A 15,381-nucleotide genomic window follows, 5' to 3' on the forward strand; every position below is an offset into this window, starting at 1 on the left:
GCTGGCTTTGGAGAGAGACCCTGTCTCACCGCCTGTCACTTAGAGGTCATAATATTTTAGTGGCTCTTCTCTCTGAATAGAATAAAATGTGCAGATAGTTAAAGAGAATGAAAGTTCAGTTTAAAGCAATGGAGTGGAAGGAAGGGTAAAAGGGAGTTGATGAGAACCAAATGTCTCCCATATGGTTCTGCATAGAGCTGCTGGAGGGCCATATAAAAAATTAATCCAACTCATATAATTTTGCTAAAAGCCAAGTATGTACACGTAATGAAAATGCAACTCAAACATGACACATCTGGGTTTTTTGACAACATTGTGGGATGCAGCGTTACTCTGCCTTAATAATTGATTCTTTGGCTTGCAATTTATTGTGTTTTATTCCCTTCCATTTTAGGACCTGACATAGTTGGGAATAGAAGAAATGTCTCTTCCTATCTTGGGAAATAAAAGGATTATGAAAATTTACCATCCCTCCAAGTGATATCACTTTCTTATATATGTGTACTCAGTGATGACTACTTTTGCATGTTAAGAGATAAAATGAATTCTTCTAAGAGGTAACAAAGCCTTGTAATCTATTGATGGAACATTCTGGGAAGTTCAAGCTCTGTTTTCTGCCCTTCCTCTTCACCTAAATAGTCGAGATGGCAACATTTTAGAGAGATGCTCTTACAGATAATTTTAGTAAAAACAAATAATGGAGAGCATGGGCTTGAATAATATCAGATGTGGAAGCAGGACCATTCTTAATTGCACACTGATTCCAATTCCATTCGTCTTTCTCTGGAAAACAGACAGAAAGAAATTAATCAAGTTGTAGCATGAACTAAGAGAAAAACTCAAGGCATACATGCCAAACTAGAAGCAACACATAGGCACACACAAAGACACTGATTGGTTTAACAGTAAGGTTTGTGCCAATCAGTTCTACAGATTGGTTTTATTCATCTTTACTTCCTCCCAATGCAGGACAATGTTTAAGACATCGTGGCACTTGATGAGTTAATCCTCCATTTCATGTGCCTACCATTTCAAACTTAGCTCCTAGATATTGGAGATTCAGAAGTGATGAGACCCAAACCCCACCTTATGAGAGCTCAAGTTCAGAGGGGGCATGTCTGGGCCGACAAGCAATTGTAGAACACCAGGTCAGTCCATTTCAAAGGTTCCCATAGGGAACAGGTATCCAGGCAACAGGGGACATTTGGGACATCTTCTGTTCCTAACTCTCAATAAGCTGATGATAAGTGGATCCCATGACTGAGGTGAGGTAAAAAGAAGCCTTTATTTGGCTCTGTGCTCTGACAAAGCTAGCCCTCTCAAAAGGGCTCAGCAGTGCTACAAGAATTCATGGAACCCTTGAAGAGCTTTACTTCAGAATCAAATTAATTAATAAACAACGAATAAAAAGTGCAGGGGCCTGGGAATGAGAAAAAAAATAGGGAGGAGCATAATCTAGAGATGAGGCTGAGAACACAGTTTCTAAAGGACCCATGAGAGAAGCCCAGGAAGATACAGACCTCATGAGGTAGGGGTATTATAGATGGGGAAACTAAAACAAATTCTCACTGTGGTCTGTAAGCAATGATTACCAGGAAGATGTAAAGTCAAAAAAAAAAAAATACAAATAGCTCTAATCAGTCACAGGCTAAGTGGTGAAGATGAGCAAGCAACTTCATGCAGCAGCTTTTGGGTCCCTGCAGACAGCCCCTCATTCACATCCTGCAGAGCTGCATCCTGCCTGAGCCCAGACCTACAGGCAGAGTTCATTCACCCTATTATATAAGCTCTGGTTTGTGATCCTCAGGTATATTTCGGTCTATGTATTGCCATCTATGGAGACTTTTAAAACAATTCTTTTACATGTGTTCTATTCCTGAGGCACAGCCCCTGACATGGGGACAATGAAGAGGATGTATAGACAAGGAGGGCACTGTAGGCTTTGCTGGTGTTGCAATTAGCAGGGCTAGAGAGAGTTCGTTGGTGGAGAGAAGTCAGGGGCAAAGTTGAGGGTGTTTCCATCCTAAGAATGTGTGAGATCTGAGCGGTGACAGGATAGCCAATGGGTCTGTGAGTTCCTATGAGGCAACTGTGGGTGCCCAGAAATAGTTTAGGTACTTTCCAGGGACATGAAATTTGCATTAACCATATACAACAAGAACAGAGTTCCTCATGCCACCGTGGCTTCAGTTTTATAGGAGACTGGCTGATAAGAACTGGTGACATTTGGGTACATTGTAATATCACCAATAATACCTTTATCTGCGGTCATGCTTCTTCATTCCCCTAGAATCTGACTTCCTTCCTTCCTCTCTGACTCTCATTTCCTCCCCCAAAGGTCTTGGGATTTTTTTTTTTAATTTTTATTTATTTATGATAGTCACAGAGAGAGAGAGAGAGAGAGAGAGAGAGGCAGAGACACAGGCAGAGGGAGAAGCAGGCTCCATGCACCGGGAGCCCGATGTGGGATTCGATCCCGGGTCTCCAGGATCGCGCCCTGGGCCAAAGGCAGGCGCCAAACCGCTGCGCCACCCAGGGATCCCCTTGGGATTTTCATCTATTCTTCGGCTGGTGGGAATTTCACTCCGGTGGATCTATACATTCTGACACACATTTTATTTTAGTCAGATCTCAACTCATTTTTTTCTTTTTAAAACATTTTCATTGTCTTGATTTTTTTTAAATTATCCGATGGATATACACTTATTGTAATGAGTCAAATAATATACTAAAAGATGTAAAAAGTTGGGGATCCCTGGGTGGCTCAGCGGTTTAGCACCTGCCTTCAGCCTGGGGTGTGGTCCTGGAGTCCTGGGATCGAGTCCCGCATCGGGCTCCCTGCATGGAGCCCGCTTCTCCCTCTGCCTGTGTCTCTGCCTCTCTTTTTCTGTGTCTCTCATGAATAAATAAAATCTTCTAAAAAAAAGTTGTAAAACGGTAATGCTAATCATCTTTCTGCTACCCAGGCTCCAAACTTCTAATTCCACTCCATTAACATATATGTACCTTGCAACTTGCTTCCTTCACCTAGCAATGTAATTCGTATACCCTTAAAAATTAGCAGTTATAAATCGCAAATTATTTCTTTAATCTAATCATGCTCCAGAAAGTACATTTTCTATAAATTGCTTCACACCATTTATGGAGAATTTAGAACTATTTTATTGAATATGTATTCAGACAAGCGTTGTTTACCTTTATACGTATTTTCCCCTAATGTATTTTTCTCATAATGAACATATCTATTTCATGTTCACCTACATGAAAAACAGAATACAAATAGCACCCTTAGAAGTTCCTTGCCCCCTCACAATCACTACCCTCCCATCCAATATTTACCAACCTGACTTCTAATGTCACAGCTTTCCTTTTTTTAAAATTTATATAAATGGGGATGACTGTGTGCTCAGGGGTTGAGTATCTGCCTTCAGCTCAGGTCATATACTGGGGTTCTGAGATCAAGTCCCACATCGGTCTCCCCACAAGGAACCTGCTTCTCCCTCTGCCTGTGCCTCTGTCTCTCTTGTGTCTCTCATGGTTAAAAAAATAAAATCTTTTTAAAAAATTATATAAGGAAATCATCAGTATGTATGCTACTGTGTCTGAATTCTTTCATCCAACAGTATGATTGCGAGTCTTGTCCATATTTTTGCATATAATGTGTGTCCATTTTCCTTACTGTAAAGGAGGCTAGTAAACAAATATGACACAATTTGGTTTGTGTTCAGTTTGGGAACTAATATTAATAAGGCTGCTATGGACCTCAAAATAAGGAAGCCTCCTGAAAACTAGTCTCTTATATATCAAAAAAACAAACAAAAGCCTCTCTTTTAAAGTTCTTGTTTCTGCCACTAGTATCAAGAGTGTGATTTGAAATCCGAAGGTGAAGTTTAATTAACTTATTTTTCTCAGCATTTCTGAAATACCAAGGACAGTGTGCGCAGAATATTCTAGCCACCTGACTGAGAGCTAGAGCCTCATATTTCAAGGAAGTGCAAGTGTAGCCAAGTTGAAGCCAATGGAAGACAGTACCAAAACTACCAAGAGCATTCTACAGCAATAATGTCTCAGCAATGAAGAATAACTATTGCTCTGTGTATCAGGATCCAATCTAGAGGCCAGGAAGCCAGTAGAGGTGATAGCCAGAAAGACCTAGAAAGAATTAATGAAGAATTTCAATTTGTTCCATAAAAGATTAAAAAAAAAAAAAGAATACACAGAGTTGGTAGGAGAGGAAGACAAAGTGTAAGAAGGAAGAATGGAGCAGATAACAAGGGGAGGAAAGATGAAAGGAATGAAATGGTTAACAGATTTTTCAAAAACAGGAATGGATATAGGTGAAGGTGGCCAAAAGGTACAAACCTCCAGTGATAAGTAAATCCTAGGGGTATAATGTACAGCATGCTGACTCCAGTTAACAAGACTGTTGTATATTTGAAAGTTACTAAGAGTAGATCTTACAAGTTTTCATCATAAGAAAAAAATTTAACTACCTGAGGGGATAGATATTAATTAAACTTCTGGCAATTATTTCATAATACGTACATATATCAAATAATGATGCTGTATGTTTAAAATTCACACAATATGTTAAAAAATAGGAATGCATAAATTGAACTTTAAGTGGTTCCCATTGCTTTGATTATGCTATTTTTCATATCGCTGAATTCAGTTGATCTCTGTAATTCAGAGATTCCATATGTGCCAGTCCCCTACTTGCTAGAACAGATTTGTAACCCCAAAGTGAGCAATGGAGGTGATTTTGCAGTCATTGGTCAACATTCGTGCAGTAATGAAAACCTTGACTAGCATGAAGCACACATTTCCCGGCTGAGGTTGAATGAGGCAATGGCAGTTTTATGTCAGCTCTCATTGTAAACAAGTGTCCTTTCCACCCACTATTTAGTGTCACATTTTCTCATTTTTGTGCCTTTTGCTGAGTCTACTGTTTAAAATGCCTCCCAAGCATAGTGTTCAAGTGCTGTCTAGTGTCCCTAAGCACGCAAAGGCTGTGAAGTGCTTTACAGAGGGAAATGCTGTGTTCGATAAGCTTCATTCGGGCATGAGTTACAGTTCTGTTGGCCATGTTAATGGATCAAAATAGATATTAAATAATATATTTTATGTGTTTTATATAGAGAATATAATATGTATATTATAACATTGCTATATATTAAACAACACATGTGTGTTTCCTTAAACAGAAACTCATATAAAACAAGGTTATGCATTGTCTGTTGGTGAAAATATTACAATCAATCAAAGGCTTACAGGAACCTAACCCTATTATTTCTCCGAGAAGCCATAATTCAGTTTTTGTTAATCCAGGGTTCACAGTGACTGTATACAACTACTGAAAAAAAAAAGAAGGAACAATTGGCTGGATTTCATATTATCTGTTCCATGCAAGGGTCTTAGCAGAGAAATTCTAGACATCTCTGAAGAGAGAAACAGGTATAAATTAGGAAGAGATGGGGTTCTGCATCTAGATCAAACAGGTGCAGCCAGGGATTGCACTCTTTGGCGGCGTGATGCTTCAACATCAGTTCTGTATGTATAGGAAAGCAGAACTTGATACTGACAAGCACTTAAAACATGCTTTTGTGTGCTCAAATAACCTCTTCAGTACAATAACATCTTTATCTAGAAGATGAATGGTGTGCCAGCTATCAATCTTGAAGGAATGTTATCAGCATAAGAGTGACAATATCTAGAAAGTGTTAAGACTGTTTTTTAAAGAATTGTATTTTCATGGACCTGTTCATTATCACCAAATAGAATGCAATAAAATAATATTCAATTAAAGTTAGAACATACCATGTTATATATATATATATGTATATATATGTATATATATATATCCCATCTTTGAAACCAGTTATGTGATTTACATCCATCCATACCCAAGCAATACATAATTAAGAAAAAATGCTTATCTTTTTTACTTTTAAAATGCATAACTGGAAACACAAATAGCCAAGCACACAAAGAGTAGCATTATTTATATCAAGTTCTGCAGAAGCACAGATTCTAGTGATTGTGCCACGAGTTTTATGGCGTCATCAAATATAAAATGAAGGTCAAAAGTGAAATGAAAAGAATGTAATGTATAAATGAAACTTCAGCATATGACCAGTTCTGCTTCTGAAGAACTCATTATATTAGTATGCTCTGATTTTTTTTTTGCTTATTTTTGCATTAAAATTGGACTCTAAAAGACACCCACAAAATAATATGCTAAGATACTATTCAAAGGATGACATTGCCCATTGAATACCATTTAGTGCGAATCAGTGGTAGTACTATTAATTTCTCCCATTTTAATGCACACTTTAGCTAGCACATGACCCATACCATGAACATCAGTTACACCCCAGGGACCAGACATTAACAGCATGTGCTACGAGTGGTTTATTTTACAATTGCTGTGAAATAAAAGCTGATGGAAATGAGCCACTGGTGAATTACTTGCTAGCAAAAACAACAATATTTGTATCACTACTGAAAAACTCCCTCTGAAAAGGGGGGCAGGATAGGCAGAGGTTTTATTGTATTGTTCACACAGAAACATAAAGATAGAGGAGTCAGGGGAAGTAAACAGTTAAGAGTCTGAAATTATTTATCTGCAGTTAAACAGAATACATTTTAGTAGCTGAGATCCAGTTAATTAAAGCACAATTTGGACATACAGACACAGAGACAGACAGACATACATAATCACGCAAATAAAGTAATAAAATAATAATTTCCAAATAAACTGTAGTTGGTAAGGTCTTTCCTCTCATAAAAGAAACATTAATAGGACTTCAATCTTTTGATGTAGGTAGGTGATCTTTCCAGAGCTATATGGGGAAACAAAATTAAAATCTCACAGCAGGTTTTTCACAGAACTAATTTATCCCTGGTTGTGTTGTTGTTGTTGTTGTTGTTGTTGTTTAATTTAAGAACATTGCTTCTTCTTGCATATCATTTTTCTATAAAACTCAGTCAATATCAGAAATATTTATGTTCTCATAGAAGATATGCAAATAGACTCAGACATTTTATTATACTTATAAAATATATAATTCTAACTCGATGTAATCCATACACAAAGACCTTGTCTGCACCGAAAAGATGCACTTGATTTATTTAAATACAATGCTCAAATATAATATCAATTACTCCCAGCTCCTCATTCTAAATTGGATTTAATCTGTTAACCTCTCACCTTCCTTTAAAGAGAGTCAGAATGAAGGATCGACATGAAAGAAGATGGAGTTTGCAAGAATAAAACGGCACAACGGAATACACTAAACACAAGTCGACCTGTTAATTATCCTGCTTACAGGTTTACACACACACACACTTTTGTCTATGATTAACTGGATTGTACAGCTGTTGTTCCTTTTGCTGAAAGCTTTGACCTTTTGCTTAAGTCCAATCTAGCACAAGGAAATCATTATTCATTTCTCTCCCACTCAAAGTCTGGATGCAGATTTGAAAATGTTATTTATTGTCTGCCTGTTAGTCTTTAGCGCGCAGCCGTTATTACTAAACGAGACAGCTGGCTGCATCGACCTATCCTTTACTGCCCCCAAGGCCACGCATCCCTAATTCAAGGATATCAGATAATGGTATGTGGCATGATTTACATGTAGAGAATTCCAAATTCATTGTGAGCCTATTTATAACTACAGCACCTTCGATAGGGAAGATGATTTAATAGAGGTTGTAAGGGTTTTCTGACAAGAGACATTAATATTAGAACCTTTTCCCAAGCACTGCAAACAGTGGTGCGGGGACTGAGCTTGCCTGAGTTATTTTTCATGGGAGACCCTTTTTCTGTTCATTAGCACTTACATTCCTGGGGTTGGAAAGCCACTGTTTAAACTCTAATTTGTATGTAATGAGCATATTCAATGCAAGGAGACTCTCCTTCATTAACAAAGCTGAAAAAGGGCTGGTAACTCTGATGAAAAAGGACATCTAATCTCATGGAAATTTAACCAGTCCAGTTTTCGGATGGTGTTTGGAAAACCAAGGGTCTGCTCTCTAGAGATGGTCAAGGTGGATGGTAAAGATTCTGTAATGTCTTTTCAAAAGAGTTAGAAACAGGCTGATGTCTTAGCCAATACGCCTCCCTTCAATAAAACTAACTCTAATGGATGAGGCTGCCTCTGGGTATTGCTAAGAACATACAGGCAAGTCTATTTGCTTACACAGACGCTGCACTGCCAATGATTTTAGAAGGCATTTTGCAATGGTTCAAGCATCAAAAACAACAACAAAAACACAAAACAAACATGATGCCCTTTACCTAGAAGTCTTAAGAATTAACCACACATTTGAAAATGCAGTTTAAAGGAGCATGTTATCAAAGAAGTCTTCTTTATTAATAAGACTTCTGGTTCACAATAGATGAAACAAATCAGCACCCTTGGTGGTGTATTATATTTTTAATTTGAAATGTAAAACCAGTGTTCTATTTCAAACAGCAATTTTCACATAAAATATATCTCTAAAGACTGGAATCAGTTGGCATTTACTTTGAAAACCCTATATGCTATTGCTTTAAGGGGCAAGTTTCATTTGGGGATAAAATATTTCCTCTAGATTACTATCAATTCAAATTCAATCTTTAGAAATCTCTAGATGACATAATGAATGGCTTTTATGTACCAGGTTGGATTTTTATTATTTGTTTATTACATTAAAAAAAAGATCCTGATGCCCAAATTGGAATCAACACCTTATTTTTATTTAGTTTCTCAGATTAATCATTCTAACCTGTCTAGAATTAATTTTATTAATTCATTCATCATTTATAATAAAAATAACATCTTCCAAGAAGTCCCATAATAAAAATAAAAGTAATCAGTGGAAAAATAATATCCCTAGTACACTCATGACTCAAAATCCAAGAACATCCAGCACCATCTCTGTTCATCGTTTGTTTCTTGTTGTTATTGCACTTAATACATATTTGAGGATCCTCATTCAGTTGCCTGGAATTATAACAGTGCAGATAAAGCACAGAACTCAGATTATGCAAACCCTGTTCTCTATGATTTGAAGGGAAATAAGACACTCCCATTTCATTTGGCTCCTAAGAATCGGTGACAATATGCTCTTCCTGAAAAACAAGGCTTGGATCTAACTCATGATGTTTTATAAAATATCCTTTCAGTTGCATGTTTTTTTGAAGTGGCTAGCACGCAAACACAACAAAGACTATCAAAACTAAGGCAGATGGTATGATCCTGTATTCTTGGACTTAGGATAAACCAAATGAAATCAGAATTAAGTTACTTTGAAGGATACAAATCCTATGGTGCAGACGAGTGAGTAGTTTCCTGTTTCCTCTGATTAGCTTGCCATTAATCAAGTTATACTCCATACTCAGGACAGTGCATTCTTTTTTCAAGTTCTGTGGGTGGGGAGAGGATTTGTAATGAACTTAAAAGAGAATTGTCGAAGTGTGCTGAAATTTGTGATGAACATGTCATGAACTGAAAATAGCAACTACTGGAGATCCCTGGGTGGCACAGGGGTTTAGCGCCTGCCTTTGGCCCAGGGCGCGATCCTGGAGACCCGGGATCGAGTCCCACGTCGGGCTCCCGGTGCATGGAGTCTGCTTCTCCCTCTGCCTATGTCTCTGCCTCTCTCTCTCTCTCTCTCACTCTCTCTCTCTCTATGTGACTATCATAAATAAATAAAAATTAAAAAAAAAAGAAAATAGCAACTACTGACAGAAATGTGAAGATAAATAACATTGTAACTAAGGGTTTATTTTCATTAGAGGAGAGAAATTTGGAGCATTTTCCTTGATGATTTAAATAAGGTAGCTAGCTAATTAATACTTACTGAGCAACTCTCCTGTGTTCCATGCACGTCCTACACTCATCTCAAATGATATACATGAAGTAATTTAGAAAACCACATACTACTTTGGAAATATGACACTATTACACTATAGCCTTTTACACAGGTATAGCCATACACCGTAACCTAGGAAGTACTGATTACATTTTTTCCAAATTTAACAAAGAAATGTACCAATCCAAATTACTATTATGGGGGGGGGGCTGAAATATATACATCCTGAGGCCTAATATAGGGACCAAGGAATAACCCTCTCTGAGCCTCAGAAGGTACATGTTTTCCAAGTAAAATAAGAAGGCAAGCACTCTTCTTGAATGAAGACTTGAAAATATTATTTTCATGATGTTTAGAAAAATGTTTTATGCTTCACATTACAAGAGCCATATTTTTCAATTCTCCAAAAAGATGACAAGTGGGTTTATTCTCCTCAAAGCTTGGCACACTAGTTTGATATGTGCTGTCAAGGAAAAGAATTATTTTCAAAATTTTATTATTTTGTATTTGAAAGACCCAATAGCTATTCAAGGACCAAATATTTAGGAGAGTGGCTATTTCTATTAAAGGATGAAATTACACATGGAGAGAAGCCACTACACTGTTTCTCCAGGCATTAAGATGTATTGGGTGTTGGGGTGCCTGGGCGACTCAGTTGGTTAAGCTTCTGACCCTTGGTTTCGGCTCAGGTTGTGATTACATGGGTCACAATCTCATGGATCATGAGATCCAACCCCATGTGGTCTCCATGCTCAACAGGAAGTCTGCGGGAAGATTCTTTCCCTCTGCCCCACCCCTCACACCCTCTCTTTCTCTCAAATAAATAAAATAAATCTTTATAAAAGCAAGACTTCATATACATAATCTTAAAGCTTCACATATGTCAGGACCCAATAAATGATTATTGACTCTAATCCAGTAGTTCTCGTGTGGGGAAAAAGGAGAGGTGCAGGGCAGAAATTTTGCTCCCGATGGACATGTGCCAATATCTGGAGACACTTCTGGTTGTCACAACTTGGGGAGAGGACTTCTACCAGTTGTCACAACTGGGAGTGGTTTCTGCTACCATCTAGAGAGTAGAATCTAGGGGGTAGGGAGTAGGAATTATAAGTATCCAATAGTCCCAGGGCAGCCTGGGACTGAAAGATCTATTCAGAAAGATCTATTCAGATCTATTCAGACCCTAAATGTCAATAGGGTCAAGATTGAGAAACTCTCCCATAATTGCTTGTACTACACCAAAAATTAAACTTCTAACCTTAACTTTTAATTAACTCTTATAAAATGTAAGCGTATATCCCTAAAAATTAATATGTCCCATTTGAGAAAAAAATAGCAACATGAAAATATTTACACTCACCTTTTGAGCAGACACTCCTTTAGGGAATTTTAATAGAAGTGACACTGGCCAGTGCTCACTAGCACTGAGGAAAATGCTATCACTGATGCAGGGAGATACTGGGTAGGCTGGATGAGTAAATGGCAAAGATCTTGAGCCATCACTACTGTATTTAAATTTGAGGTTATAATCAAGTTTAGAGTGGTTAATACATACATGAAGTAAAAACTTCAAAAAATACAAGAGAGTATTCAGTAAAAGCGAATACTCTGTCCCACAGTCATCTTTTCCTTTCTAGAAAAAAACTTCTTAGGTTCTTTTCCCAGCATGTTCTGCAATTTATTTGGGTGCTTCCAGAGTTATTACTCTGCATGTAAGCAGTGAGTACACATAGATCTATAGATACATATCAAAGACAGTAGATCATGCACACTGTTCTGAATCATATTTTGCCTTCCAATAAAATATCTTACAGGTCTATTATGCACGCCTTATTTTTTAAATTGCTACATAACATGAATCATGAATAAAAATGATATTAAAATGAAATGGAATATAAAATAAATGGAAATAACCATATGAAAATAACTATTTTAACCAGTTTCCTGTTAAATGCATTTAAATTGTTTTCAATCTTTTGTTATTATCAATATTGCTACAATATTGGTACTGTACATAGGTCATCTTTGCTTTTGTGATTATAACCATTATTTCTTTTTTTAAGATTTATTTATTTATTTTAGAGAGAGAGAACCAGGGGAGGGGCAGAGGGAGAGGAAGACAATCCTTAAGCAGACTCCCCACTGAGCATGAAGCCCAATGTGGGGCTTGATGCAGAGTTCGATCCCGGGACCCCAAGATCATGACCTGAGCCAAAATCAAGAGTTGGACACCCAACCGACTGAGCCACCCAGGTGCCTCTAATCATGTTCATTTCCATACAGAAGTAGTCTGGCTTGTTAAAAGGACATATGCATTTTCTATCTTAATAGATACTATCAAATTGCTGATCATATATATATATATATATATATATATATATATATATATATATGCATATATAGATGTGGGTGTGTGTGTATACACACACACACACACACACACACATATATATGAGCCTATTTCTTTACATTCATGTCAATACCGTTTGCTGACAAGCCCTTTGCAAATCTACTAAATAAAAAAAAAATGTAGTTTTATTTGAGGATGTAGGGAAAAGGGAACCTTTGAACACTGATGGTGGGAATGTAAATTGGTGCAGCCACTGTGGAAAACAGTATGGAGTTTCCTAAAAAAATTAAAAATAGAATTACCATACAATCTAATAATTCCTTGACTAGATATTTTTTCAAAGAAAAGAAAAACACTAATTCAAAAAGATATATGCACCCTTATGCTTATTACAACAATATTTACAATAGCCAAGATACAAAAGCAGCCCAAGTATCCATTGATAGATAAATGAATAAAGAAGATGTGGTGTACACACACAGACACACACACACACACACACAGAGAGAGAGAGAGAGAGAGAGAGAGAGAGAGAGAGAAATATTACTCAGCCATAAAAAAGAATGAGATTGTGCATTTGCAACAACACGGATCGACCTAGAGACTATTATGTTAAGTAAAATAAGTCAGACTAAGAAAAATAGATACTATATGATTTCATTTGGATGTGGAATCTAAAAAAATGAATAAACAAATAAACAAAAAAGCAGATTCATACCTACAAATACAGAGAAAAAACTGATGGTTGCCACAGGGGAAAGAGGTGGAGAGATTGGGCAAAATGGATGATGGGAAGTGGGAGGTACTGACTTCCAGTTATAAAATGAATAAGTCATGGGAATAAAAGACCTAATAGCATAGGAAATACAGCCACTAGTACTGTAATTGCATTGTATCATGAGAGATGGTAGCTACACCTGTGGGGAGCATCGCATAACATATAGAGTTGTTGAATCACTACTTTGTATGCATGAAACTAATGCAACATTGTGTGTCAACTATACTCAAAAAAATGTACTTTTTGTTTTCTTTTATTATGAGGGCAGTTTTATATATTTACATGGTTTAAATATATTTATACTTTTATACCTGATGATAATCTTTGCCCATGTTTCAATTAGGTTATTGGGGTTTTTTTCTGTTAGATGTTGACAAATCTATAAACATTAACAAAACTGTCATTTTCTCTGTAATATGAATTGCAAATTTTCTCCACTTTTCTCTTTGACCATGTTTGTTTTTGATGTAGAGCATTTCTTCAGAATTTGTTTTAACTTATATCAATCTTTTATTTTATGGCTTCAGGATTTAATTTAGAATTAAAATTTTAAAACATGTCATGTTTTCTGTTTTGTGATTTTCTGTTTGTTTTTAACCTTTGATCCATTTGAATTTATCCTAGCTTAAAAAGACTAGCTTTATTTTTCTTTAAGATATCTACCCTGTTATGCTAACAATATCCATGTTTTTATCCACAATAATTTAAAATTACATTTCATTTTTGTATTACTTGGTCCTATTGCTGGATTTTTATTTTGTTTCATAGAACTCTTTGTCTAGTCTTAGGCCAACATTACATTGTTTAAATTATTGTAGTATAAAATGTTTTAATATTCAGCAGGAAGCAAACACATTCTTTCAGGACATTTTTTGCCCTTAGATAATTAATACAGGGAAGCTAAGCTAATACATGTGTGTGAGAGATGAGTATGACTGCAAACAGCCTTTCTCCCTTAGGTTAAGAGATTATATTCCCTCTGGAGTTTCTCACTGAAAACTGGGCAACCAGCATATCAAACCTATAAATTTTCACTCCAAAGGAATGCTCTCTCTTTCTACTTTTGTCCTTCAAAGTCAACTTCAAGAATGAACGTGAAGATAAAAGCTAGATAAGAAAATACTTGGCAAAGAATGGAAACCTATTTTCCTCCTCTGTCACACGAATGGGTTGACTTTTCAAAGTCATTCACAGGACTTACTTGCTTATCAGGATGGAGGACGTTGTTGGAAGCAGAAATGGTTGACAATCAAATGTGCTCTTGATGTATGCACATCAGACTCGTGCATTGAGTGAAGTCTTTCCCATCTATGAAGGCAGACACTTGACCCAATCACTGCTTTCTTTGCTGTTGCGTGTGCAAAGAATAAAATCAATTTAAATCTGCACTTTGTGAACTTATCCACCAATACTCTTTTATGTCAATGGAATGAAAGCATTTGAAAATCAACACAAGAATGTATACCAAAATAATTGCTTAAGTGGCCAAATTCGATTAGACTCAACCTTGTGCTTTGTATTATGTTGTCTGAAACATTTACGACATACTGCCCCGAAGCTTAAAATAATGGAACTTCTGTTATCTTACTATTATTTTTTTAATCTAACTCATAAGGTTTGTAAATATCCCTGATGACCAGATTGACTAAATTTAATTAAATGTAAGCATTTAACTCAACAGGTCACCAGTGCAATGTGGTTCAGGACCCCTTCCTTCAAGTATTCCTAGGGCTTCCACAGGAGGATTTCTCACGTGCTCAAAAACAATCCCCCATCCCCACGCAGCCACACCACCTTACTCAGCACAGCAGTCCCTTGCCTATGGCCACAGTTGGTCCATTGGGCAAAGAGGACAGATTCCCATCTCCATTGTCTTTTCTAGGCCCCTGGATGTATTCCTTTTTATTCCAGTGGGCTCTACAGCCTCCTGCCCTTGTCTCAGCAACTGCTGCTTCTCCTACAGCTCCTCTGGGCACACTCCTCTCTAGTGTCTGGTCTGAGCCCTTAGAATGCAAGGGCCATAGGAAAGTCTGAGACAAAAGAAGAAAGTATATCTCTTGGTCTTGACATTTTACCCTATTTGTGGGCCTGCAGAGGACAACTTGGTCTTCATATGTTTCGTAGTTCCTTAAAATGCTCTTCTTTTTTACTTTACTCTTACAGTTTTTATTCTTCACTTTAACCTGTTTCTCTCCTCAGAACCTAACCATACTTCTACACAGTTGGCCAGGAGATAGATTAATGTAATAGAACAATGCTGTATCATGGTCTGTACTTGCCTCCAGGAAAGAAAGGATGAGGCACCAAGTCAAGTTCATGTGGCTATATCTTTCTTACATCAGGGTATGTCCTCACCTGGGAATCTCTTCACCTCCTCCTTCAAACATACTTTTGT

General features: G+C 37.0%; 1 long non-coding RNA gene across 1 annotated transcript in view; it reads right to left on the minus strand.

The window, feature by feature from the left end:
• The window catches only part of LOC144322019 (uncharacterized), a 326,103-nt gene that overhangs the window by 42,226 nt on the left and 268,496 nt on the right, over positions 1 to 15,381 (minus strand). Inside the window, exon 7 of the long non-coding RNA XR_013387580.1 lies at positions 14,188 to 14,334. This is a non-coding gene — a long non-coding RNA (uncharacterized LOC144322019). The remainder of the gene's footprint in view (positions 1 to 14,187; positions 14,335 to 15,381) is intronic.

The sequence above is a fragment of the Canis aureus genome, chromosome 10 (assembly GCF_053574225.1).
Source record: "Canis aureus isolate CA01 chromosome 10, VMU_Caureus_v.1.0, whole genome shotgun sequence".
Lineage (NCBI taxonomy): Eukaryota > Metazoa > Chordata > Mammalia > Carnivora > Canidae > Canis > Canis aureus.